General features: G+C 47.2%; 1 protein-coding gene and 1 long non-coding RNA gene across 4 annotated transcripts in view; one reads left to right on the top strand and one right to left on the bottom strand.

Annotated features, from left to right (window-relative positions):
* The window catches only part of STS (steroid sulfatase), a 160,473-nt gene that overhangs the window by 39,368 nt on the left and 96,859 nt on the right, over positions 1-24,246 (top strand). The window lies entirely within an intron of this gene.
* LOC123332004 lies at positions 914-12,320 on the bottom strand. The gene is made up of 3 exons (XR_006548825.2): positions 11,368-12,320; positions 5,683-5,848; positions 914-2,083 (listed from the first exon to the last, which is right to left on the bottom strand). It is a non-coding gene; the product is annotated as an uncharacterized LOC123332004 (long non-coding RNA).

Consider the following 24,246-nt stretch of genomic DNA (forward strand, 5'->3'; position numbering starts at 1 on the left):
TTGAAATGCACTGTGGAGCCAGGAGCGAACAGGTCTCCTGGGACCCTCCCGCCACCTGCCTGATCTCCAGCACAGGTCACGGGCCTCTCTCTGCCCTCCACCCCACACTGTGTCGCTCCCATCCCAGCCGGCCTTGGTCTAGGGACACAGTTGAAGGTTTTGAAGTCCAGAAGGTGGAACTTTTGCTGTTGTGGTTCAGTCGCTCAGTCGTGTGCAACTCTTTGTGACCCCATGGACTGAAGCACGCCAGGCTTCCCTGTCCATCACCATCTCTCGAAATTTACTCCGACTCATGTCCATTGAGTTGGTGATGCCATCCAACCGTCTCATCCTCTGTCACCCCTCTTCTCCAGTTCAGTTCAGTTCAGTTGCTCAGTCGTGTCTGACTCTGCGACCCCATGAATCGCAGCACGCCAGGCCTCCCTGTCCATCACCAACTTCCGGAGTTCACTCAAACTCATGTCCATCCAGTCGGTGATGGCATCCAACCATCTCATCCTCTGTCATCCCTTTCTCCTCCCGCCTTCAATCTTGTCCAGCATCAGGGTCTTTTCCAATGAGTCGGCTCTTTGCATCACGTGACTAAAGTATTGAGGTTTAGTATCAGTCCTTCCAATGAGCATTCAGTCTTGATCTCCTTTAGGATGGACTGGTTGGATCTCCTTGCTGTCCAAGGGACTCTCAAGAGTCTTCTCCAACACCACAGTTCAAAAGCATCAGTTCTTTGGCGGTCGGTCTTCTTTATGGTCCAACTCTCCCATCCGTACATGACTCCTGGAAAAGCCATAGCTTTGACTACATGGACCTTTGTCAGCAAAGCCCCATCACCTTATGAATATTCAAATTATTCAAATTCCAGTTACACAGGACCCTTTATCTTTGGGTTGACTGCAGTAATTTCCATCTCTCTTCCAACTCTCATTTCTACCCTCAATAAATACATTTGCATCCAGTGGACAAATTACAAGGTTACGGATTTTATCAAACATAATAGGGGGAAAGAGGCTGGGTGACTACTCACATATCATTTTCAGCCAAAAGAGGGCTTCTAGCTAAGGAAACGAAGCCTCCCGGGTACAATGTGTGTGTGGAATATACACCGTACCTCATTCCATATTGCATTAGAGCCATTGGAAGAATCAATATGGGGACTTTGGGCGGCCTTCTTTTAAAAATTCAGGAATTTCAGTAGGGGCTGGTGATCGAGGCTCAAAAGAGAGGCAGATATGTATTCATGTAGGTGATCCATGCTGTTAAACAGCAGAAACTAACACAGCACTGTAAAGCAACTTTACTCCAATTTAAAAAATAAGTAAACGTAAGAGTTACGGAAATTGGGAACAGTCCCAGCCGCCTCTGAACGTAGCTGCCACCAGAGTTTTCAATTGGGAGGGCTGTTCCTATGATTTCTTTGCTTTTGCATCTTTTAAGCTGAATGAACCTTGTGCACGACATTATATACTTTGATTATTTTTTCTTGGTTCAGTTGGTGAGCTAAATTGGAGGGGCAAGTCCATTTAGACCTGTGATAACTACGTGTCAGAGATTTTCTGAAACATATCTGTGGTCCTTTTACATTTTCCTACAAATGCAACAGGGCTTCCCAGGTGGCTCAGTGGAAAAGAATCCACCTGCAATGCAGGAGACACAGGAGATTCGGGTTCAATCCCTGGGTCGGGAAGATCCCCTGGAGGAAGGCATGGCAACTCACTCCAGTATTCTTGCCTGGAGAATCCCATGGAGAGAGGAGCCTGGCGGGCTACAGTCCGTGGGGTTGCAAAGACTTGGACATGACTTGAGTGACTGAGCACGCACGCGTGCACGAATGTGACAGTTGGTTATTTATCAGTGTGCTCAGGATGCTGCCCACAGTTACGTGTATTCACAGACTTTCCTATATTTCTCAGTAAGACTTACGATGTCCCTCTTCACCAAACCTGTAGTCCCCTAAGGCATCAGTGCTGTCCCAGGAGAATCTTGCCTGAAGCACAAAATTCGTTGCATTCTCAGCTTCATCAGCAGCTCTTGTAGAAAGCACTTCTGCTTTTCTTGCAGAAGATGCATACTGTGGCTTCTTCCTAGGCTGTTGGAAGAACAAACATTCTGGAAATGAATTTCTTTCCATGCAGTTGAAAACCAAAGCAGACATACCATTGCTGCATTCATAAAAACATGTTTACCAGTACGACTCTGCATCTACCTTCCACAAACCATATGGTGTGTGTGTGTGTGTGTGTGTGTGTGTGTGCTCAGTCATGTCCGACTTTTTGTGACCCCATGAAGTGTCGCCCGCCAGGCTCCTCTGTCCATAGGATTCTCCAGGCCAGAATACTACAGTGGGTTGCCATTCCCTTCTCCTGGGGATCTTCCCACCCCAGGGATTGAACTCACATCTCCTGCATTGCGCTTGGATTCTTTACCTATTGAGTCATTCAGTTCAGTTCAGTTCAGTCGCTCAGTCGTGTCCGACTCTTTGCGACCCCATGAATCGCAGCATGCCAGGCCTCCGTGTCCATCACCAACTCCCAGAGTTCACTCAAACTCATGTCCATCGAGTCAGTGATACCATCCAGCCATCTTATCCTCTGTCGTCCCCTTCTCCTCCTGCCCCCAATCTCTCCCAGCATCAGGGTCTTTTCCAGTGAGTCAACTCTTTGCATCAGGTGGCCAAAGGATTGGAGTTTCAGCTTTAACATCTGTCCTTCCAAAGAACACCCAGGCCTGATCTCCTTTAGGACGGACTGGTTGGATCTCCTTGCAGTCCTGGGGCTTTCCTAATCATTGAATTTAAGTAAATTCGAGTGGAAAGAATTAGCATCTACCCTTGGCAGGGTTTCAGTAATAAAAACCTGCTTTGATTTAAAGACTTGCATGAGTCCATGGAAATAATCTTGAAGATGGGCTTCCCTGGTGGCTCAGATGATAAAGAATTCGCCTGCAACGCGGGAGACCTGGGTTCAGTCCCTGGATTGGGAAGATGCCCTGGAGAAGGGAAAGGCTACCCACTCCAGGATTCTGGCCTGGACAATCCCAAGGACTGTATCGCCCAGGGGGTCGAATAGAGTCAGACGGGACTGAGCTGCTTTCACTTTCACTTTAAATCTTGAAGATAGTGCTGTCTTTGGAGAGCTTACTAAAAATCATGACTTTGGACTATCCATAAAGGGAGTATCGGGTAGTCGTTTAAGACATGGGCAGTGAAAAGCCCTGTGCTTGCCCTGCGGAAATCCACGTGCCATTGATCCACCGTGCCCACACCATATGCAAACTCTCCAAGGCCTCCATGAGCCCAGTCATTGGGGAAGGTGGCCCTGATCCCCTGAGCTGGGACATTCCCCCGCACCGAATCCTGTTAGTTTACTCCCTGAGTCAAAGCCCGTTTGCTTTACTCTCTGAGGTTTCTGCCCACGCATTATTGACCTTTCCGGAGACCTTGGCTTCTCTCAAGCATGTTCATTCCCCATCCTGACGGGGCAGACACTGTGGAAGGTCCGCCCGAGTGGCCATGTCCCCACGGGGACATCAGGACACACCTGATTCACACCCACATGTTTAGCAGAAAGAGAGACGGGCTTCCCAGGCGGCACTAGTGGTAAAGAACCCGCCTGCCAATGCAGGAGCCATAAGAGACGCAGGCTCGATCCCTGGGTTCAGAAGATCCCTTGGAGGAGGAAATGGCAACCCACTCCAGGATTCTTGCCTGGAGAATCCCATGGACAGAGGAGTCTGGCGGGCTACAGTCCATGGGGTCGCAAAGAGTCAGACATGACTGAATGACTCACTTTTCATGTTACATATTGTGAAATTCAACCACTTCTACCATTCAGTGGGTTTTATTAAATTACCAAGTCATGCTATGATCACATTCTATGTATCACGTCAGTTTTAGAACCTTTTCATCACCCCAGCGAGATCCTTTCACGCCCATTTCGGTAAATCCCCGCTGCCACCCTTTGCCTGAGTTTGTTTTTAAAAAGTCGTATTTTCCTCCGTTTCGTCGTATTTCTTGTCATCCTCCGTGATGAGAGTCATCCCATGTTGACAGTCATCAGATTATATCACTCTACGACATGACCTTATAATCCTTGTGTTACGAGGTCCCAGAACTAATCGCTTGGGCATGAGGAAATAAAACCTTTGAGTCCTGTCAACCCTCTTGCTCCTCACTGTTTGGAATGCTTGCCTTCACAGTAAATCATCTGACCCCTCTTCTGCCATTTTCAACATCTTCTCCAAATTGCTAGTTCTAATTATGCTCATTAAGCACTGAAGAATTGATGCTTTTGAACTGTGGTGTTGGAGAAGACTCCTGAGAGTCCCTTGGACTGCAAGGAGATCCAACCAGTCCATGCTAAAGGAGATCAGTCCTGGGTGGTCTTTGGAAGGACTGATGTTAAAGCTGAAGCTCCAATACTATGGCCACCTCATTCGAAGAGTTGACTCATTGGAAAAGACTCTGATGCTGAGAGGGATTGGGGGCAGGAGGAGAAGGGGATGACAGAGGATGAGATGGCTGGATGGCATCACTGACTCGATGGACATGAGTCTGGGTGAACTCCAGGAGTTGGTGATGGACAGGGAGGCCTGGCGTGCTGCAATTCATGGGGTCGCAAAGAGTCAGACACGACTGAGCGACTGAACTGAATTATGTTCATTTCCAAAGGAAAGGTGTATAGAACACTTTCCTGGACTTAGGTCCTCAAGACCCATTTCCCTTATTAAAAAAGTGAGAGGTATGCAAGCCATCTGAGCCACCAGGGAAACCATTATTTGTCAACCAGATGATCATTGCTGGTATTCTCAGGCTGTTGTCATTGGAATTCCCTGGTGGCTCAGATGGTAAAGAATCTGCCTGCAGTGCGGTAGACCTGGGTTGGACCCCAGAGTTGGGAAGATCCCCTGGAACAGGGAATGTCTACCGACTCCAGTATTCTTGCCTGGAGAATCCCATGGACAGAGGAGCCTGGCGGGCTACAGTCCATGGGGTTGCAAAGAGTCGGACACGACTGAGCAACTTTCACTTTCGCTGTCTGTTTGAATACCTGTATGATTATTTCAACAGGCACAGCTAATAATAGGATTAAGGATGCTGCATTAATATGGGCAGCTTGTGTGGTTCTTGGGCTTCCCTGGTGGGTCAGAGGTTAAATCGTCTGCCTCTAATGCAGGAGACCCGGGTTCGATCCCTGGGTCGGGAAGATCCCCTGGAGAAGGAAATGGTAACCCACTCCAGTATTCTTGTCTGGAGAATCCCATGGACAGAAGAGCTTGGTAGGCTACGATCCATGCGGTCACAAAGAGTTGGACATGACTGAGTGACCTCACACTCACTTTGTATGGTTCTTAATAAAGACTGAAACTTTAAATCTGCACATAGAAGCATGCTTGGGTATTATTTGATCAAAGTGGAAGTGTTAGTCGCTCAGTAGTATCCAACTCTTTGCGACCCCAAGGAACTATAGCCCGCCAGGCTCCTCTGTCCGTGGGATTCTCCAGGCAAGGATACTGGAGTGGGTTGCCATTTCCTTCTCCAGGGGATCTTCCCAGCCCAGGGATCAAACCCAAGTCTCCAGGAAAGTCATTATTTGGTAAGGATTTTCGAAAGAAAAGTGAAGTGATGTAATTTGGAAATATACAATAGATACCCAGGCCTGGTCCAGACTATGAGTAATGAGTTCTTACCTCCAGGTGATAAAAATTGGCACAGAAGTCCGATGTATCTGCAACTTTGGTGATCTGAAAATTTACCTCATGGACATCCGCTGGAGGTGTTGGCCAGCTGAAAGCTTAGTATCTGATAAACGTCTCTTCTTTCTGGAGACTTCATCGAGCAGATAAAAATATTACTCTGGAAATTGACCGTGATAAACTAGGAAGAATTGGTTGGTGTAGCGAAGTGATAGACATTCTCGGGAGGAAGTGACCCGACTCTTTTAAACATGTGAAATAGTGAACAATCAACATGTGCCCTGAGGTTTAGAGTTGTTCAAATAAAGATAGATTTTATCTCCTGGACAGGGACTGTGAGAAAGAAATGACTCAAGCGTTAGAATGGACTCAGACTTGAATGTCTGCCCTGACAATCACAAATCCTTAAAGATCCCAGTGGGGAAGGGAGAGAGTAGGAAGTCAGTGTAGAAAAAAAAAATGACGCCAAAGTTTGAAAGGGAATGTTTGGGAGGCTGGGCAAGTGGCAGAGAAACGTCGTGTCAGGAAGACCAAAAAGCCCAAACAAACTCATCCAAACACTTAAGGTGAAAGTGAGGTCGCTCAGTCATGTCCGACTCTTTGGGACCCCGTGGACTGTAGCCCACCAGGCTCCTCCATCCATGGGATTTTCTAGGCAAGGGTACTGGAGTGGGGTGCCATTCCATTCTCCAGGGGATTGTCCCAACACAGGAATCAAACCCGGGTCTCCCGCATTGCAAGTGGATGCCATTTGGTACAGCCAAAAAAAAAGTGTGGGGCTTTAGTTTCCAAGTCTACCCAGGCATTTTCTGTGCACTTTGACAGGATAGAGGACCCACCGCCTCAGACCTAATCCTTAGGAAGGTAAAAATCCACTAAAACAGCATCTGTCTTTTCAAAGTTCCAAAGTTTATCACAGCGGATGCTTTGGCTGCCCCACCTGGATTTATGTATCTATGCACTTTATGCACCGAATTTCAGATGGTGGTGATGACTTTCTTTGAGACCATCACGTGGAAATGCTCGCTTGATCCATGACAAAGGATTGCCTCACATCCTGAGCTGTCTTTGGCAGTGCGTGTTGTTTGATTTACTAACAAGGGAACCCCAGGTGGCCGTAGGGGTACAGAATCCACCTGCCCATGCAGGAGACACAAGAGACTCAGGTTCGATCCCGGGGTCAGGAAGATCCCCTGGAGGAGGAAATGGCAATCCACTCCAGTATTCTTGCTTGGGGAAATTCCATGGACAGTGGAGCCTGGTGGGTCCATGGGGTCGCAAGAGATTTACTAACACAAGCTAAGACTGCTTTGTGGTTCCAACCATTACAGATCCACCCACCACCCACCCCATCAAATCTATAGATTCACAGCTGCTCATCTCATGCATGCGTGCGTGTGTGCATGCTAGCTAAGTCACTTCAGTCCAACTCTTTGGGACCCCATGGACTGTAGCCTGCCAGGCTCCTCTGTTCATGGGATTCTAGCAGGAAACTTGGCCTGTGAAAACTCTACCCAAACAAGCAAACCAATTGGCCAACAAATGGATGTTGACAGATTTGACTCAACTCTCTCCCTTTAATGCTTAGACGTGCCCTACATGAAACACCCAGAAAGGTTATCTTGCAGTCTTGTTAAAGTCACCTCCTGGCAAACACAGGCCCCTGAGATTAGTTGCCCTTGGTGGCCGAGGTTGACTGCTTGTCAACAGGTAGGAATGTTCACCCTGTAGAGAGGCAAATAATGCGACATGGATGACCCAGAACTGGGGTCTGGAGACCTCAGATTTTACACTGTGTCAGCTGGCTTCCTGGGTGACGCTGGGTCAGGCACTCACCCTTCATGGGCATCCATGCTCTCACGTATAAACTGAGCTCTTTGGATTTTAAGTCATCAGTTCAGTTCAGTAGCTCGGTCATGTCCAACCCTTTACAACTCCATGGACTGCAGTGTACCAGGCCTCCCTGTCCTTCACCATCTCCCAGAGTTTGCTCAAACTTATGTCCATTGAGTCGGTGATGCCATCCAACCATGTCATCCTCTGTCGTCCCCTTCTCCTCCCACCTTCAATCTTTCCTGATCAAGTATTAGGTCATTTTTCAGTTGCTTTCAATGTAATATCATTAATCTAGGGTAGCTGGCACAGTCCATAAATTCCCCCACTATCCTAGATTAATACTTTTACACCGAAACCAATTAATTATGAGTCTGCCTCTAAATCACATTTTTAAAGCGACATTCCAAGGCGGACAGATTATTCCCACGAGTTGGATGCCGCTTACCTGAGTGCTCCGCCAGGTCACTTAGCATGGCTGTTCTCTTGCTGCCTGTGTGTCTCCTGCTGGACCAGTCATGGCTTGTGTGCATGCTACTCATGTGATCGGATGTGCCCCACCCCCGCCCCTTCGGCCAGAATGCCTCCACCTGCTGGTTTATTAAAGGCTGATGGTTGTTCAGCTGAGGAGCCTGGTTTCCCTGGTAACTGATGGAGCCTGATGTGATGTGCATGCTCAGTCACGTCAGTCGTGTCTAATTCTTTGTGACCCCATGGACTCCAGCACGCCATGCCTCCCTGTCCATCACCAACTCCCGGAGTTCACTCAAACTCATGTCCATCGAGTCAGTGATGCCATCCAACCATCTCATCCTCTGTCGTCCCCTTCTCCTCCCGCCTTCAGTCTTTCCCAGCATCACGGACTTTTCCAAGGAGTCAGCTCTTCGCATCACGTAGCCAAAGTATTGGAGTTTCAGTTTCAGCATCAGTCCTTCTAATGAACATTCAGGACTTATTTCTTTAGGATGGACTGGTTGGATCTCCTTGCAGTCCAAGGGACTCTCAAAAGTCTCCTCCAACACCACAGTTCAAAAGCATCCATTCTTCAGTGCTCAGCTTTCTTTATAGTCCAACTCTCACATCCATACATGGCTGCTGGAAAAACCATAGCTTTGACTAGACGGAAATAGAAGTGGTGTTTGTCTGATACAGCTTGGAAGATTCTGTACATATTCAGGAACTCAATAAGTTTTCCTGTTTTAGCAAAAAATAGTTTTTAGCATAAAATAGTGACTCTGAAGACTGGTTGGCCAACTGCCAGGTCCCAAGAGGCAGCTGAGCTCCATCACTGGTGGTGAAAACACCAACCAGTAGATGAGGTCAGGCCAAGGACGGTTAAGGGGGGACGAATATAAGAGGCGCTGTTTTGCGGAGCCATCTAGGAAGGTGACCTTCCATGAGCTGTGGATGCAACCACCCCGAGGGTGTGTCCTGAACAAGGAAAAGAGTCTGTAGACTCCACCGCTGTGCAAGGATGCAGGTCTCTGACCACTGGCCATCAGCCATGGTGGAGTCCCCAGCCTGCCGCCTGACTATCACCATCAGACACCCAGCAAAACACGAGCACACTCCAGCATCATGGCAGATACAGGCTGTTTAGTGAGTTACTGCTGGGCTTACAAGTCCAGGGAAGTTTCAGAAATGTCATCATGGCTGAGATGAAGTACTTTTGTCCTATGACTTGGTGTTGCAGGAATCACTTTTGAACCAAAGGTTATAGTTTATAATTTGATTTTGTTTCCTATGGATGCACCCAAATTTTATTATAATTTTTCCCCCACTTAAATTTGATATGAAAGAATGATCAACCGAACACCCTGCATAGTTGATCATAGATTCAGTAATTGGAGGACCTCCTGATGAAAGTGAAAGAGGAGAGTGAAAAAGCTGGCTTAAAACTCAACATTCAAAAAACGAAGATCATGGCATCCTGTCCCATAACCTCATGGCAAATAGATGGGGAAACAATGGAAACAGTGAAAGACTTTATTTTCTTGGGCTCCAAAATCACTGCAGATGGTGATTGCAGCCATGAAATTAAAAGTCGCTTGCTCCTTGGAAGACAAGCTACGACCAACCTAGACAGCATATTAAAAAGCAGAGACATTACTTTGCCGACAAAGGTCAGTCTAGTCAAAGCTGTGGTTTTTTCCAGTAGTCATATATGGATGTGAGAGTTGGACCGTAAAGAAGACTGAGCACTGAAGAATTGATGCTTTTGAACTGTAGTGTTGGAGAAGACTCGTGAGAGTCCCTAGGACTGCAAGGAGATCCAACCAGTCAATCCTAAAGGAAATCAGTCCTAAATATTCATTGGAAGGACTGATGCTGAAGCTGAAGCTTTAATACTTTGGCCACCTGATATGAAGAGCCTGATGCTGGGAAAGAGTGAGGGCAGGAGGAGAAAGGGACCTCAGAGGATGAGATGGTTGGATGGCATCTCCAAATCAATGGACATGAGTTTGAGCAAGCTCTAGCAGTTGGTGATGGACAGGGAGGCCTGGGGTGCTGCAGTCTTTGGGGTTGCAAAGAGTCAGACACAACTGAGCAACCAAACTGAGCTGAATAAATGAGCAAAGATTAAATAATTGAAGGGTTTACAGTTCAGTTCAGTTCATCACTCATCCGTGTCCGACTCTTTGTAACCGCATGGACTGCAGCACGGTTACAGGCCTCCCTGTCAGTCACCAACTCCAGGGATTTATTCAAACTCATGTCCACTGAGTCGGTGATGCCATCCAACCATCTCATCCTCTGATGAGATGGGTTTACAGATGATAGATTCAATAGTTGAAGGGTTTAGATGATGATACACCTAATAATTTCAGGATTTATAAGATGATGATGATGTGAATAACTGAAGGGTTACAAATGGTCATAGACTCAATCATTGAAGGCTTACAGATATTCATAAACTCAGTAATTGAAGGGTATACAGATGATGATACATTCAATAATTGAAGACTTTACAGATGATGATCGTAGATTCAATAGTTGAAGGATTTACAGATGATTATATTGGACATTGATAGGGCCTCCCAGGTGGTACATTGATAAAGAATCCGCCTGCTAATGCAGAAGATGCGGGTTCAATCCCTGGGTTGGGAAGATCCCCTGGAGAAGGGAATGGCAACCCACTCCAGTATTGTTGCCTGGAGAATCCCATGGACAGAGGAGCCTGGTGGGCTACAGTCCATGGGATCGCAAAGAGGCAGACACTACTGAGCGAATGAGCACTCATGCATGAACTGAAATCATAGTATTTTCGATTGTGGATTTGAAAATTGACCCAACCTCTCAGCCACATAACTGAGTCTCCGCTGTGGGAAACCAGGAAACACCAGTGGTTTTTGCTTTGGAAGGGACAGCTATCTGATTTGTTAATTCCAGATGTTGATGCATAATGACAACTTGGCCCTGGCTCTGATTAAACTCCCAGGATTTTCACAGACCTGGGTAACACAGGCTCTCCACACACCCTGACTATTGATTGATACAGAGTTTCTTACCTGAAGTCCTCGGAGTCAGTGGTACTCTGGAATTGAGTTATGCATATTTTACAAAGCCAACACGTGTCTTTTTGAGATCTTATAGGACAAATCCCACCCCCCCCCACCAGCAGGTGTGGGCAGCAGTCAGTAATCAAAGGTGTTAATACTCCTGCAGAAAAATGTATGAATATCTGTCCCCGTGGGTTACATGAAGACAAGTGCGGTAAAAGTTACAGTGTATTTGTATACTAGTGAATTAAATTGTGTGAGGATGTCAGCACTCTGGGTACTTCCTATCTCTAAGGAAAACGAGAGGTGTAGCAATTCAAAATAAGTAAAACACCAGTACGCATACCTGTGGGGCTTCCCGGGCGGCTCCGTGGTAAAGAAGCCACCTGCCAATGCAGGAGACCTGGGTTCAATTCCTGAGTGGGGAAGATTCCCCTGGAGGAGGAAACGGCAACCCACTTCAGTATTCTTGCCTGGAGAATCCCATGGACGGAGGAGCCTGGCAGGCTGCAGTTCACGGGGTCAAAAGAGTTGGACACGACTGAGTGTGTAACACAGGTGAAGTCTCAGTTATCACTGGCTGTGGGTCATTGTTTGAACAAACTAGGTATGACCCTCTTCCAATCCCCCCCCTTTTTTTTTCTGCCAGTCTGTAGCATGAGAGCCGGTTAAACAATTACCGGGCCAATCGTCTGATGCAGGTTTTCAACCTTGGGACTAGCGATGAGTGAGAACACCTCGTTCTTTGTGGCGGGGCCGGGGCTTGTCACATGTGTCAGTTGTCCTGTGCTTCATGAGATGTTTAGCAACATCTGCGCCCTCTCCCCTCTGGGGGCCAATAGTAGCCTCCCGCTCCATGTCTGAGTTTCAGAAATGCCTCTAGGCATGTCTAGTGACCCACATGGGGCAACATCGCCGTGGCTCAGAATATCCCGCTGTTATTCTGCAAACTGCCCTCTGAGTGTGGGCTGTTAGGCTTCTGTTTTGTCTTCTCCCTCTACAGGTCTGGTTCCTGGTGTTGTGACTTAATCCCTTTTGATGTGTTCATTCCTCTTCATAAAGGCGTGGTGACCTACTCCTTTTACACGTGTTTGTTCTTTTTTGTTCCTCTTCATAAACTGGCAGATAAAGTGGTCAGAGGGCTTCCATGCCCATCTCCTAAATCTGTTTTCTGTAAATAACAGGTGTGGCCATGAGACAGGATTGTGATGAATTGCATCTTTGCTGGCTCCCAAGGGGAGTCACCCAGTTGTTCCAATTCACGTCCTTATGATCTTAATCTGGGGAGATAGTGTGAGGGTGAAGGGTCAGGAGAGGTGACCGTGCCTGGCAGAGGTGAAGGGTCAACGCTGACATCACACTATTCCCATGCTTTGCTTTTTAAATGAAAGAAGAAAATCATTTTATTTTAAATATTTTTAAACTTTTACTTTTTTTAATGCAGTATGATTGATTTACAATGGCTCGGCTGGTAAAGAAGCCACTTGCAAAGCGGGAGACCTGGGTTCGATCCCTGGGTTGGGGAGATCCCCTGGAGAAGGGAAAGGTTATCCACTCTAGGATTCTGGCCTGGAGAATTCCATGGACTGTATAGTCCATAGGATCACAAAGAGCTGGACACGATGGAGCGACTTTCACTTTAGTTTCAAGTGTACAACAAAATGTATCATATATATATATATATATGATATGTGTATATATGGAGAAGGCAATGGCAACCCACTCCAGTACTCTTGCCTGGAAAACCCCATGGGCGGAGGAGCCTGGTAGGCTGCAGTCCATGGGGTTGCTAAGAGTCGGATACGACTGAGCGACTTTACTTTCACTTTTAACTTTCCTGCATTGGAGAAGGAAATGGCAACCCACTCCAGTGTTCTTGCCTGGAGAATCCCAGGGACGGGGGAGCCTGGTGGGTTGCCGTCTATGGGGTCGCACAGAGTCAGACACAACTGAAGTGAGTTAGCAGCAGCATGTGTGTGTGTGTATATATATATATGTGTGCATATATATCACATGTATGTGCATATGTATGGTGGTACTTTAGTTGCTGAGTTGTGTACGACTCTTATGACCCCATGGACTATAGCCTGCCAGACTCCTCTGTCCATGGGATTTTCCAGGCAAGAATTCTGGAGTGAGTAGCCATTTCCTTCTCCAGAGGAGCTTCCCAACCCTGGGATCGAACCCAAGTCTCCTGCATTGCAGGCAGATTCATTACCCACTGAGCCACCAGGGAAGCCAAATGTATATGTATATAGATTGGAATATGTGTATATATGCATATGTATGTGTGTGTGTGTATATATACAAGTGTGTGTAGTGTGTGTGTGTCTGTGTGTGTGTGTGTATGTGGGCTTCCCAGGTAGCTCAGTGGGTAAAGAATTCTCCTGCGATGCAGGAGACACAGGAGACATGGGTTCCATCCCTGGGTCGGAAAGATCCCCTGGGGAAGTAAATGGCAGCCCACTCCAGTATTCTTGCCTGGAGAATCCCATGGACAGAGGAGCCTGGTGGGCTACAGTCCACGAGGTCTCAAAGAGTTGGACACGACTGAAGGAACTTACCATACACACGCACGCACACACACACACACACACACATATATTCTATAGCATGTTCAAAACCATTCATTTGACTTTCTTTGAGTTCATTTCATGTGGGGCTTCTAGACCAGAGATTGGAAAACCTTTCCTTTAGACAGCCAGATAGTAAAATGTTTTCAGCTTTTCATGCCAAGCAATCTTTGTCACAACTGTTCAACTTGGACTTCGTAGCATGAGGCAGACAGATAATAAGTGAATGAGTGTTGCAGTATTTTTTGACTTTGCTTATGGACCTGGAAATATGAATTTCACATTCTTTTAACGTGTCCCAAAAAATGTTCTTTTTTCAACCGTTTAAAAATATGAAAACCTTCTTAGTTGGCTCCAAAACCAGACAGGGACATAGTACCATTTACCTTGGTCTGTGAGCCCAGCTCTACTGGGAAAATATTTGTAGAGAACTTGCTATGAGAAACAAATGTTCCTACCCTCTTGACCCTTCGAGGCTATGCAAAGGACAAGATAACCACATAAAACAAAACCAAACAAATAGTGGCAATTGCTCTGGGGAGGACAGGGAGCAGTGCCAGGATTCATCAACCGTGGGGCAATGGCTTTAGACTGTGTAAATCATAGGGGGGCTTCCCTGAGGAGGTGGCCCCTCAGCTGACTCCTGTGGATGAGTAGGAGTTGGGCAGAGTGTGAAAAGAAGCAACAGGCAGCAGGAGGCTGCCCCGAGGCCAGAAAGAGCACGTTTCGCAAAACTGTCTCAGAATGTGCTCACTCGGTATCTGATTCTTCTCCTTTTGGATGGCTGCACAGGATAAGCGTGGTGCACCCCGTTTCTGTCTGCTGAGACAGGCACTCCACGTTCTCCCTCCTTGCGCATGCTGGTCTCGGTGACGTAACATCCTGAGGACAAGCACCAAGACTGTCTGAAACTGTTGTCAGTGGGAGCACGAGACATGTGTGTAGGGATGTTTTCACTCTGAAAATGTCACCGCCTTTTCACACCGTGCTCCGGCTGTGTTGTCTGAGTCACGTGGGTAATGGTGTTTCGTGGGACTTCCCTGGTGGTTCCCTGGTTAAGGATCCACACTTCCGATGCCCGGGACACAGGTTCGATCCCTAGTTGGGGAACTAGGATCGTGCATGGCACATGCAATACCCCAGCTCCCAAATTTTTAAAATTAAAATAAAAAAAATAATACTGGTCTTCCCAGGTGGTGATAATGGCAAAGAATCTGCCTGCCAGTGCAGGCAACATGGGTTGGATCCTTGGGTTGGGAAGATCCCCTGGAGGAGGAAATGACAACCCACTCCAGTATTCTTGCCTGGAGAATCCCATGAGACGGAGGAGCCTGGTGGGTTACAGTCCACGGGGTCACAAAGAGTCAGACCTGGCTTAGCGCCTGAACCATGGGCTTAGTTGCTCCGAGGCCTGTGGATTCTTCCCGGATGAGGAATCAAACCCGCATAGCCTGCCTTGGCAGGTGGGTTCTTGACCACTCGACCTCCGGGAAAGTCTCAAAGGCTGCATCTTCTTGATGCTCTGATACTTTGATATCAAGGTGGTGCTAGGGAGTGTTCACTGACCTCCATAGCAACAGATCCCGGCAACGGGCAAGGACATGCTGTCAGAGAAGATACGGTTCACAGTGGTCCCCGAAGGCTCCCAGAGGTGGTACAACGCAGAGTCAAGGCTTTGAATGCCAGCCCCACCCCTGCCCCCCACTGACCTCCTGGTCTCAGAGAGTGAATTTACCTTCCTGTGCCCAGGGTTTCCTCTATACAGTGGAAGTGCACAGGGCAGTTATGAAATGTAAAGGATACGCTTTGTTTGGGAGAAGTAGGGTCAATACCTGGATGGTCCTGCCAGCCGAGATGGTGGGTTGCAGACAGATAGAGGTGCGTGCATGTTAAGTCTCTTTAGTCGTGTCTGACTCTATTCGACCCCGTGGACTGTAGCCGGCCAGGCTTCTCTGTGCATGGGAGCCTCCAGGCAAGGATACTGGAGTGGGTTGCCATGCCCTCCTCCTCCAGGGGATCTTCCCGACCCAGGGATCGAACCTGTGTCTCTTATGTCTCCTGTATTGGCAGCTGGGTTCTTTCCCACTAGGGCCATCTGGGAAGCCCGCAGACAGATGTAACTGTCCTCCAAATGTAGCTTGGGACTCAGGTTACTGATGGCAAGCCCTTCTCCCTGGAAGGCAATTCTGCCTTCCAGAGGGAATTTGGCAACGTCTGGGGGATATATTTGAAGAATTGATGCTTTTGAACTGTGGTGCTGGAAAAGACTATTGAGAGTCCCTTGGATGGCACGGAGGTCCAACCAGTCCATCCTAAAGGAGATCAGTCCTGAGTGTTCATTGGAAGGACTGATGTTGAAGCTGAGACTCCAATGCTTTGGCCACCTGATGTGAAGAGCTGAGTCATTGGAAAAGACCCTGATGCTGGGAAAGATTGAGGGCCTGAGGAGAAGGGGACAACAGAGGATGAGATGGATGAATGGCATCATCGACTCGATGGACATGAGTTTGGGTAAACTCCGGGAGATGGTGATGGACAGGGAGGCCTGGCATGCTGCGGTCCATGGGGTCACAGAGTCGGACACAACTGAGTAACCGAACTGAACTGAACTGGAGGGTATTTTGGGTTTCCTAAGTGTGGAGGGGCTGGGCTCCTGGAGTCAGTGTGGTGGAAGCAGAAATGCTGGTTACCCTTCCGGAAATGCACAGACAGCCCACAGGCACTTGTTCCCCCAGCCTCCAATGTCAGGACTGCCAAGTGGAAACTGTTATCCATGCAACAGGAGACTAAATCTTTTTTCTTCCTAAAATAGTCACTGGTATTTTACTTTGAGGGATTAGAGTTAGAATCCAAATTAAAGAGTAGAAAAAGACAATGATCTTTTAGGAATTTTTTTTTTTTTTTTGGTATTAAATTTAAAGCCCCGAAGCAGAGGTTTTCTGGTCGTAGAAGAAACATCCCCAGAGGCTTCGAGTCTAGGCTTGTGTTTCTTCTTAACGCTGAGCGGCTTAACAGATTCATTTTCTATTGTGATTTCTGTAATTTGTTCTTTAAAAGGATCTTGGGTTCCTTTCCCCTTTGAGAAACCAACTTTTGGGGGATTTTTTTAAGGGATACTTTATTTTCTCAATGTTTTGTTAATGTGGGAGCCGGCTTTGATTTCCGACCCAGCTTTCAAAGCCTTAAGCACCTGCTAAGTAAGAGTTTTATTTTTATTCCTCTGGAAAACAGCGGTACGTTTTGCAAGGAAATGCTCTGAGAAATTTTTTGCTTTGTTTTTTTTTATTGTTTTAGTCTAGAAGGAGATTGACATTCTTTGGACGCAGCTAGCAGAGCTTGGGGAAAAAAATTTCACAGAGTTGGTAGCTAATTAAAAATGTGCAGCTGAAAAAAGACTCATGATTAATTCATGATAAATTAATATGACAATGCATTATCCTTTTTGAATGTTCTGATGCAAAGTGAGAATCTTTCAGTGGGGATTAAAATACCTCTTCCTAAATACCTAATAACAATATCCATTATATCTTACCAACATAAAGGCATCGTTGAGGGGGATTTTCTTTGGCCATGCCTCAGAGTACGTGGGATCTTAGTTCCTTGACCAAGGATTGAACCCGCATGCCCTACAAGGGAAGCAAGGGGTCTTAAAAATTGGACTCCCCCACCTCCAGGGAAGTCCCCTTACCAGGTGTTTCAATGTACTTCAAAATCCAGAGTTTGTGGTTCTTATATATAAAAACATCCCTTTCCTTTAAGTGGATGAAGACTTTGATAATAATCAAGTAAATGCTTTGATCTTGTCTCTCCTCTTTCTAATTTATTTCCATCACACACAAAAAAAAGATTTATTAGAGACATTAAAGTTTTCTTATGAACTAAAAAAAAAGGAAAAACATTTTCTTTTAATGCGATGTCATTTTATTTGACCCGACCTGTCTGTTGCTTACTCCGCCTAACTATCTGGTGGGATAGTCAAGTCGTTTTTCCCTTTTTTCTCTTTAATCCTTTGAAGATGATGAAAAGGTTCCTCAAGTGGACTGTAAATCCTTAATGAGGATATTTGAGATGGCCGCAAATACCCATGATCATAGGCACATTTGGGTGTCAAGATAATCCCAACCAAAAAAAAAAAATTATGGTGACTGGATTGTGCGTCTCAGAAGAAATGATGGAGAAGGTCTATTAAGAGGGACAGTGGAACATAAAATAGAGCAGTCTGGAGGCTGTCCTCCTAACCAAGAGACCCCCAAGAGTGGGACACTTTGTTATCACAGCCCTCTTTTTTTAAACTTATTTATTTTAGTTGGAGGCTAATGACTTTACAATATTGTAGTGGTTTTTGCCATACATTGATATGGGTGTACATGTGTTCCCCATCCTGAACACCCCCTCCCACCTCCCTCCCCATCCCATCCCTCTGGGTCATCCCAGGGCACCGGCCCTGAGCACCCTGTCTCATGCATCGAACCTGGACTGGTGATCTGTTTCACATATGATAATATACATGTTTCAATGCTATTCTCTCAAATCATCCCACCCTAGCCTTCTCCCACAGAGTCCAAAAGACTCTGTCTCTTTTGCTGTCTCGAATGCAGGGTTATCATTACCATCTTTCTAAATTCCATATATATGCATTAGTATACTGTATTGGTGTTTTTCTTTCCGGCTTACTTCACTCTGTATAACTGATTCAAATGCGTCCTTTTTAATAGCCGAGTAATATTCCATTGTGTATATGTACCACAGCTTTCTTATCCATTCGTCTGCTGATGGACATCTAGGTTGCTTCCATATCCTGTCTCCATATCCCGGGCCTGAGCAACTGGTGTAGGGCTTCCCTGGTGGCTCAGTGGTACACAATCCACGTGCCCATTCCAGAGACATGGGTTGGATCCTGGTCCGAGAAGATTCCACGTGGCTCGGAGCAACAAAGCCCTGTGCTCCACAACTACTGAGTGTCTGCTCTGGAGCCCACGTGCCGTGACTGCTGAAGCCGGGATGCCCTAGAGCCCGAGGTCCATAACAAGAGAAGCCTCTGCAATGAAAAGGCTGTGCCATGCTGTGCTCAGTCGCAGAGTTGTGCTCAGAGAGTTGTGCCCAACTCTCTGCAACCTCGTGGACTGTAGCCTTCCAGGCTCCTCTGTCCATGGGGATTCTCCAGGCAAGAATACTGCAGTGGGCTGCCAGGCCCTCCTCCAAGAGATCTTCCCAACCCAGGGATCGAACCCAGATCTCCTACATTGCAAACAGATTCTTCACCAACTGAGCCATCAGGGAAGCCCAATGAGAAGCCTGCACCTCGAAACTAGGGAGTAGCCCCCGCTCACCACAAGTAGAGAAAACCCTGCAACAAAGACCCTGCGTGGCCAAAAATAAAGAAATAATTCTTTAAAAATTAGTTTTTAAAAAAAATGGTGTAATATCTCTGCCAAAAAGGTTCAACCTGAATCTGCTCAGAAGAACTAAGCAGGTTAACCCAGAATGTACTGCATCGTCTAAGACAGCTGATATGAATTCTTCCCCCCGAAAGTCAACGTCACAAAAAAACCCAAGAAAGGTCAGGGGTGGGGGGACCGTTCCAGATCTCAAAAGGACCCAGAAGCATAATGATACCCGAGTCTTGGACGGCTCCTGGATTGGTAAAAAAAAGAGCCAAGTGGTACACATATTTGGGGATTGTGTAGGTTTGTTGATGGAATCAGTGCTACTCGGAACGGTTTTTATCGCATTGTGGTAGGGGAGAAGCTATCCTTACTTTAATAAGACAATGGTCCCCAAGCTTTTTGATACTGGGAACTGGTTTCATGGAAGACAGATTTTTCCCACGGGCACAGGGTAAGGGATGGTTTGGGGACGATTCAAGGCCATTACGTTTGTTGTACCCTTTATTTCCATTATTATTACATCGTGATACATAATGCAATAATGATCCAACTCAGCATAATGGAGAATTCATGGGAACCCTGAGTCTGTTTTCCTGCAGCTAGGTGGTCCCGTCCGGGGTGATGGAAGACGGTCACACCCAAAATGCGTTGTGCTCCTTTGAGAACCTAAGTTTACTGGTGATCTGTCCTGAGGTGGAACTCTGGCCTCAGTGAACAGTGGGGAGCGGCTGTGAATACAGATGAAGCTTGGCACACTCACCTGCCACTCACCTCCTGCTCTGAGGCCTGCTTCCTAACTGGTCGCAGAGCGCGATGGCTCCATGGCCTGGGGTTGGGGACCCCTGCTCTAGGAGACCCAGACCAAAATACTTAGGGGGCGAAGTGCCGCTGTGTATGCAGCTCAATCTGAAACATCGTGGCACGCAAATACGCGTGTACGCCTTGAAAGTGAAAGTCGCTCAGCTGTGTCCGACTCTGCAACCCCATGGACTATACAGTCCATGGGATTCTTCAGGCCAGGATACTGGAGTGGGTAGCCTTTCCCTTCTCCTGGGGATCTTCCCAACCCAGGGATCAAACCCAGGTCTCCCTCACTGCAGGCGTATTCTTTACCAGCTGAACCACAAGGGAAGCCCAAGAATACTGGAGTGGGTAGCCTATCCCTTCTCCATGGGATCTCCCAACCCAGGATTTGAACTGGGGTTGCCTGCATTGCAAGTGGATCCTTTATGAACTGAGCCACCAGGGAAGCCCTGTAGCAGTTCCCTTCTCCAGGGAATCTTCCCAACCAGGAGATCGAACCCAGGTTTCCTGCATTGCAGGCAGATTCTTTTACCAACTGAGCCACCAGGGAAGCCCTGTAGCAGTTCCCTTCTCCAGGGAATCTTCCCAACCAGGGGTCGAACCCAGGTTTCCTGCATTGCAGGCGGATTCTTTACCAACTGAGCCACCAGGGAAGCCCTATCCTTTTAAAATCTTGTGATGCAGAAAAACTATATGATGTATGCATGTGGTCAGCCACTCAGTCACCTCTGACTCCGGGACTCCATGGACTGTAGCCCGCCAGGCTTCTCTGTCCATGGGGTTTTGCAGGCAAGAATACAGGAGTGGGTTGCCATTTCCCGCTGTGTATGATGTATGCATACATTCACGTGTACACATGGACACAGAAAGCAAGCAACCAAGTGTGGCAACACTTAGACTTAGCCATCCTACGTGGAGGACTCTACCCGTGTTTGTTTTCAACTATTTTGTAGAGTTGAAAAAAAATGTGTTAAAGGTTTTTTGGGGGAAAATGCATATGAAGTTTTATTTTGTTGCTCCTGTTTGAACAGGTGGTTTTGCTCCACCGATTTCTTTGGTTTTTAAAATTTTACCGAGGACGAATCATAAGAGGTCGATGTTGTGTATCCTCCTTCCCCCACCTCTGGGGAGCCTGTGCTGGCCATGGTGTTCAGGTCCTCTTTCAGGCCATCAATCTGCAGCGTGATGGTGGGTGGTCCTTGGCGAAACCAGATGCCCGTGGCTCTAAAGATGATGAAGACAATAAAACATAAGCAGTGCCTCCTGATTTCTCCACCTGTTTGTCGTGTAAGCCGTGAGGCTGACGCCCGCTCAGTTATTTACATAGAGACAAGTGAACTCTCGTCTGTGGCCTCCCCTGCGTCGTAGCTGAGATTTCTTTAGTGGCATGCCTGTCAAGCCACAGGGATTATCTCGGAAGAAATTGTGTTTAGACACAAAGCTCTCTCGTGTCGGCTGTTCGCACAGGGGGCCCAAGCGTTGGAGCTTCACCTTCAGCATCACTCCTTCCAACAGTCGACTCACTGGAAGAGACCCTGATGCTGGGAAAGACGGAAGGCGGGAGGAGAAGGGGACGACAGAGGATGAGATGGTTGGATGGCATCACCGACTTGATAGACATGAGTTTGAGCAAGCTCCGGGAGTTGCTGATGGACAGGGAGGCCTGGCGTGCTGCAGTCCATGGGGTCACAAAGAGTCGGACACGACTTGCTGGCTGAACAACAACAGCAGCAACACTCTAATGTAAAAAAAGAAAAACTTCCATAGCCCCTGGGTCACATTCTTAGCTGTCGCTTGTCTCTCTATCTGGACCGGTCACGCCCGGGGCTGAGCCGGCTTCATCTCACGGGTGTGGCCTCCAGTGACCTGTGTACATCCATCACTACCTTCCCCAGCACTCTGGCAGGGGAACCTTCTCAGGACCCAGCTCTGATCCTACCCCTGGCCCTATTTGTTGTTCGGTCGCTCAGTCGTGTCCGACTCTTTGCGACCCCGTGGACTGCAGCACACCAGGCCTTCCTGTCCTTAATTGGCCCTGTTAGAGCTCTCCATATGCCTTTCCCTCGGAAGGCAAGTGGAATTCCAGAACCACGGCTGGAATGGTCTCTATGATCCAGCTCCCAGCACCCTCCGTGTTCTTCAGGCCCGTTTCCTCCCCCCCCCCCCCATATATTTTGTTAATGTTTATTTGAATTGATGAATAATTGCTTTGCAGTATTAGTTTGACTTCTGCCATACATCAACATGAATTACCCATAAATGTACATATGTCATGGCTTCCCTGATAGATCAGTTGGTAAAGAAGCTGCCTGCCATGCAGGAGACCCCAGTTTGATTCCTGGGTCAGGAAGATCCCCTGGAGAAGGGACAGGCTACCCACTCCAGTATTCTTGAGCTTCCCTTGTGGCTCAGTTCATAAAGAATCCACCTGCAAGGCAGGAGACCCCGGTTCGATTCCTGGGTCAGGAAGATCCCCTGGAGAAGGGATAGGCTACCCACTCCAGTATTCTTGGGTTTCCCTTGTAGTTCAGCTGGTAAAGAATCTGCTTGCAATGCTGGAGGCTTGGGTTCGATCCCTGGGTTGGGCAGATCCCCTGGAGAAGGGAAAGGCTACCCACTCCAGTATTCTGGCCTGGAGAATTCCATGGACTGTATAGTCCATGGGATCGCTCCCTCTTGAACCTCCCTCCAACCACCCACACTTACCCCACCCATGCAGGCTATCACAGAGCTCCAGCTGGAGTTCCCTGTCAGGCCCTTCTACCATGTGGGTCACCCTTGCTTTCTTCTTGTCTTACGAAATCCCCCCTACAAGCCATGTTATCATCCTCCTGTGGGCACCAGCCAGCTTCTTGCCCCGGGCCTCCGGCGGGTAACGCCCACACCACAGTCCACGCACGCTGGTCCCATTGACAGTTTCATATCAACATCGATGTATTCATTGTCCAGTGTTGACTTAAATCCTGTGTGTTTTTTGCAAATGCTTTGCAAGCTCTATGTGGGGCTTCCCTGGTGGCTCAGATGGTAAAGCATCTACTCGGAAAGTGTGAGACCCAGGTTCGATCCCTGGGTCAGGAGGATCCCCTGGAGAAGGGAATGGCTACTCACTCCAGTATTCTTGCCTGGAGAATCCCATGGACAGAGGAGCCTGGTGGACTACAGTCCATGCGGTCAGAAAGAGTCGGACACGACTGAATGACTGACACTTTCACTTTCACTTTGCAAGCTCTATAAGCAGAGGAGGGCTTCCCTGGTGGCTCGGCTGATAAAGAATCCGCCTGCAATGTGGGAGACCTGGGTTCTATCCCTGGGTTGGGAAGATCCCCTGGAGAAGGAAACTTGCCACTCACTCTGGTATTCTGGCCTGAAGAATCCCATAGACTGTATAGTCTATGGAGTCGCAAAAGAGTCAGACACGAGTGAGTGACTAAACCACCACCATAAGCATACGAAACATACAACGCTCACTCATGGTGTTCCAGCAATACAGGGTGCCTTGTAGACGTTTAGTAAGTAATTATTGAATTATTGTTGAAACCCTTGCTCTGAGTCCCAGCTTCAAGACCTTACCCTGGGACTTCCCTGGTGGTCTGGTGACTAAGACTCTGTGCTTCCAATGCAGGGGTCTCACGTTCAATCCCCAGTCAAGGAACTAAGACCCTACATGCCACACCTAGAGATAATGCATGCTACAATGAAGATCTGGTGCAGTCAAAGAAATAAAGTTTTTTTTTTTTTTAATACATAGATGAAAAAAAAAAGATTCCTCTGCTGTATCAAGTGAGAGACAGTGAAATAGCTCAGGTGTGTCCAACTCTTTGCAACCCCATGGATTATAGCCTACCAGGCTCATCCATCCATGAGATCTTTCCAGGCAAGAATACTGGATTGGGTTGCCATTTTCTTCTCCACTATATCAATCCTGCCATTAAATGATATTCTTTGGAATTTAATCAACTAAGAAGGTTACATTGTTTAAAAAAAAAAAATAAAGTTTCCTTCCTGATTGATTTGGCCTCTAACTTACACACTGTGCAATGATCTTTACCTCTGATCTGGGATTTCTCAACCTTCCTGTTGGCCAGATATGATGAAACTCCATACCTGTTAAACATTACCTCCCACTTGGCTACCTGGGGTTCCGGAGAGGAACAGAGCCACCTGGCACAAGCCAGTGTTTTTGTTTTTGTTTTTGTTTTCTGTAAAGAATGAAGCACAATTTTAAACTAAGTAACTGGAATTTTGTGCCTTTTTTCACTGTGTCCATTTTATTAGTTGATTCAGTGACAGTCACTGAGGTGTAGCTCTTGCAGTTCCAATATTTATACTGCACGTCAGGTGTTCTGCTTATTTTTTTTTTCCCATATGAAGCGAATGTTAAAATCTGCATTTTAGAGGTGACTTATATGTTAAGATAGTCTACAATACTGTTTCAGGTTTAAAATGTCCTATTTGAAATTA

Source organism: Bubalus bubalis, chromosome X, assembly GCF_019923935.1.
Source record: "Bubalus bubalis isolate 160015118507 breed Murrah chromosome X, NDDB_SH_1, whole genome shotgun sequence".
NCBI classification, from domain to species: Eukaryota; Metazoa; Chordata; class Mammalia; order Artiodactyla; family Bovidae; genus Bubalus; species Bubalus bubalis.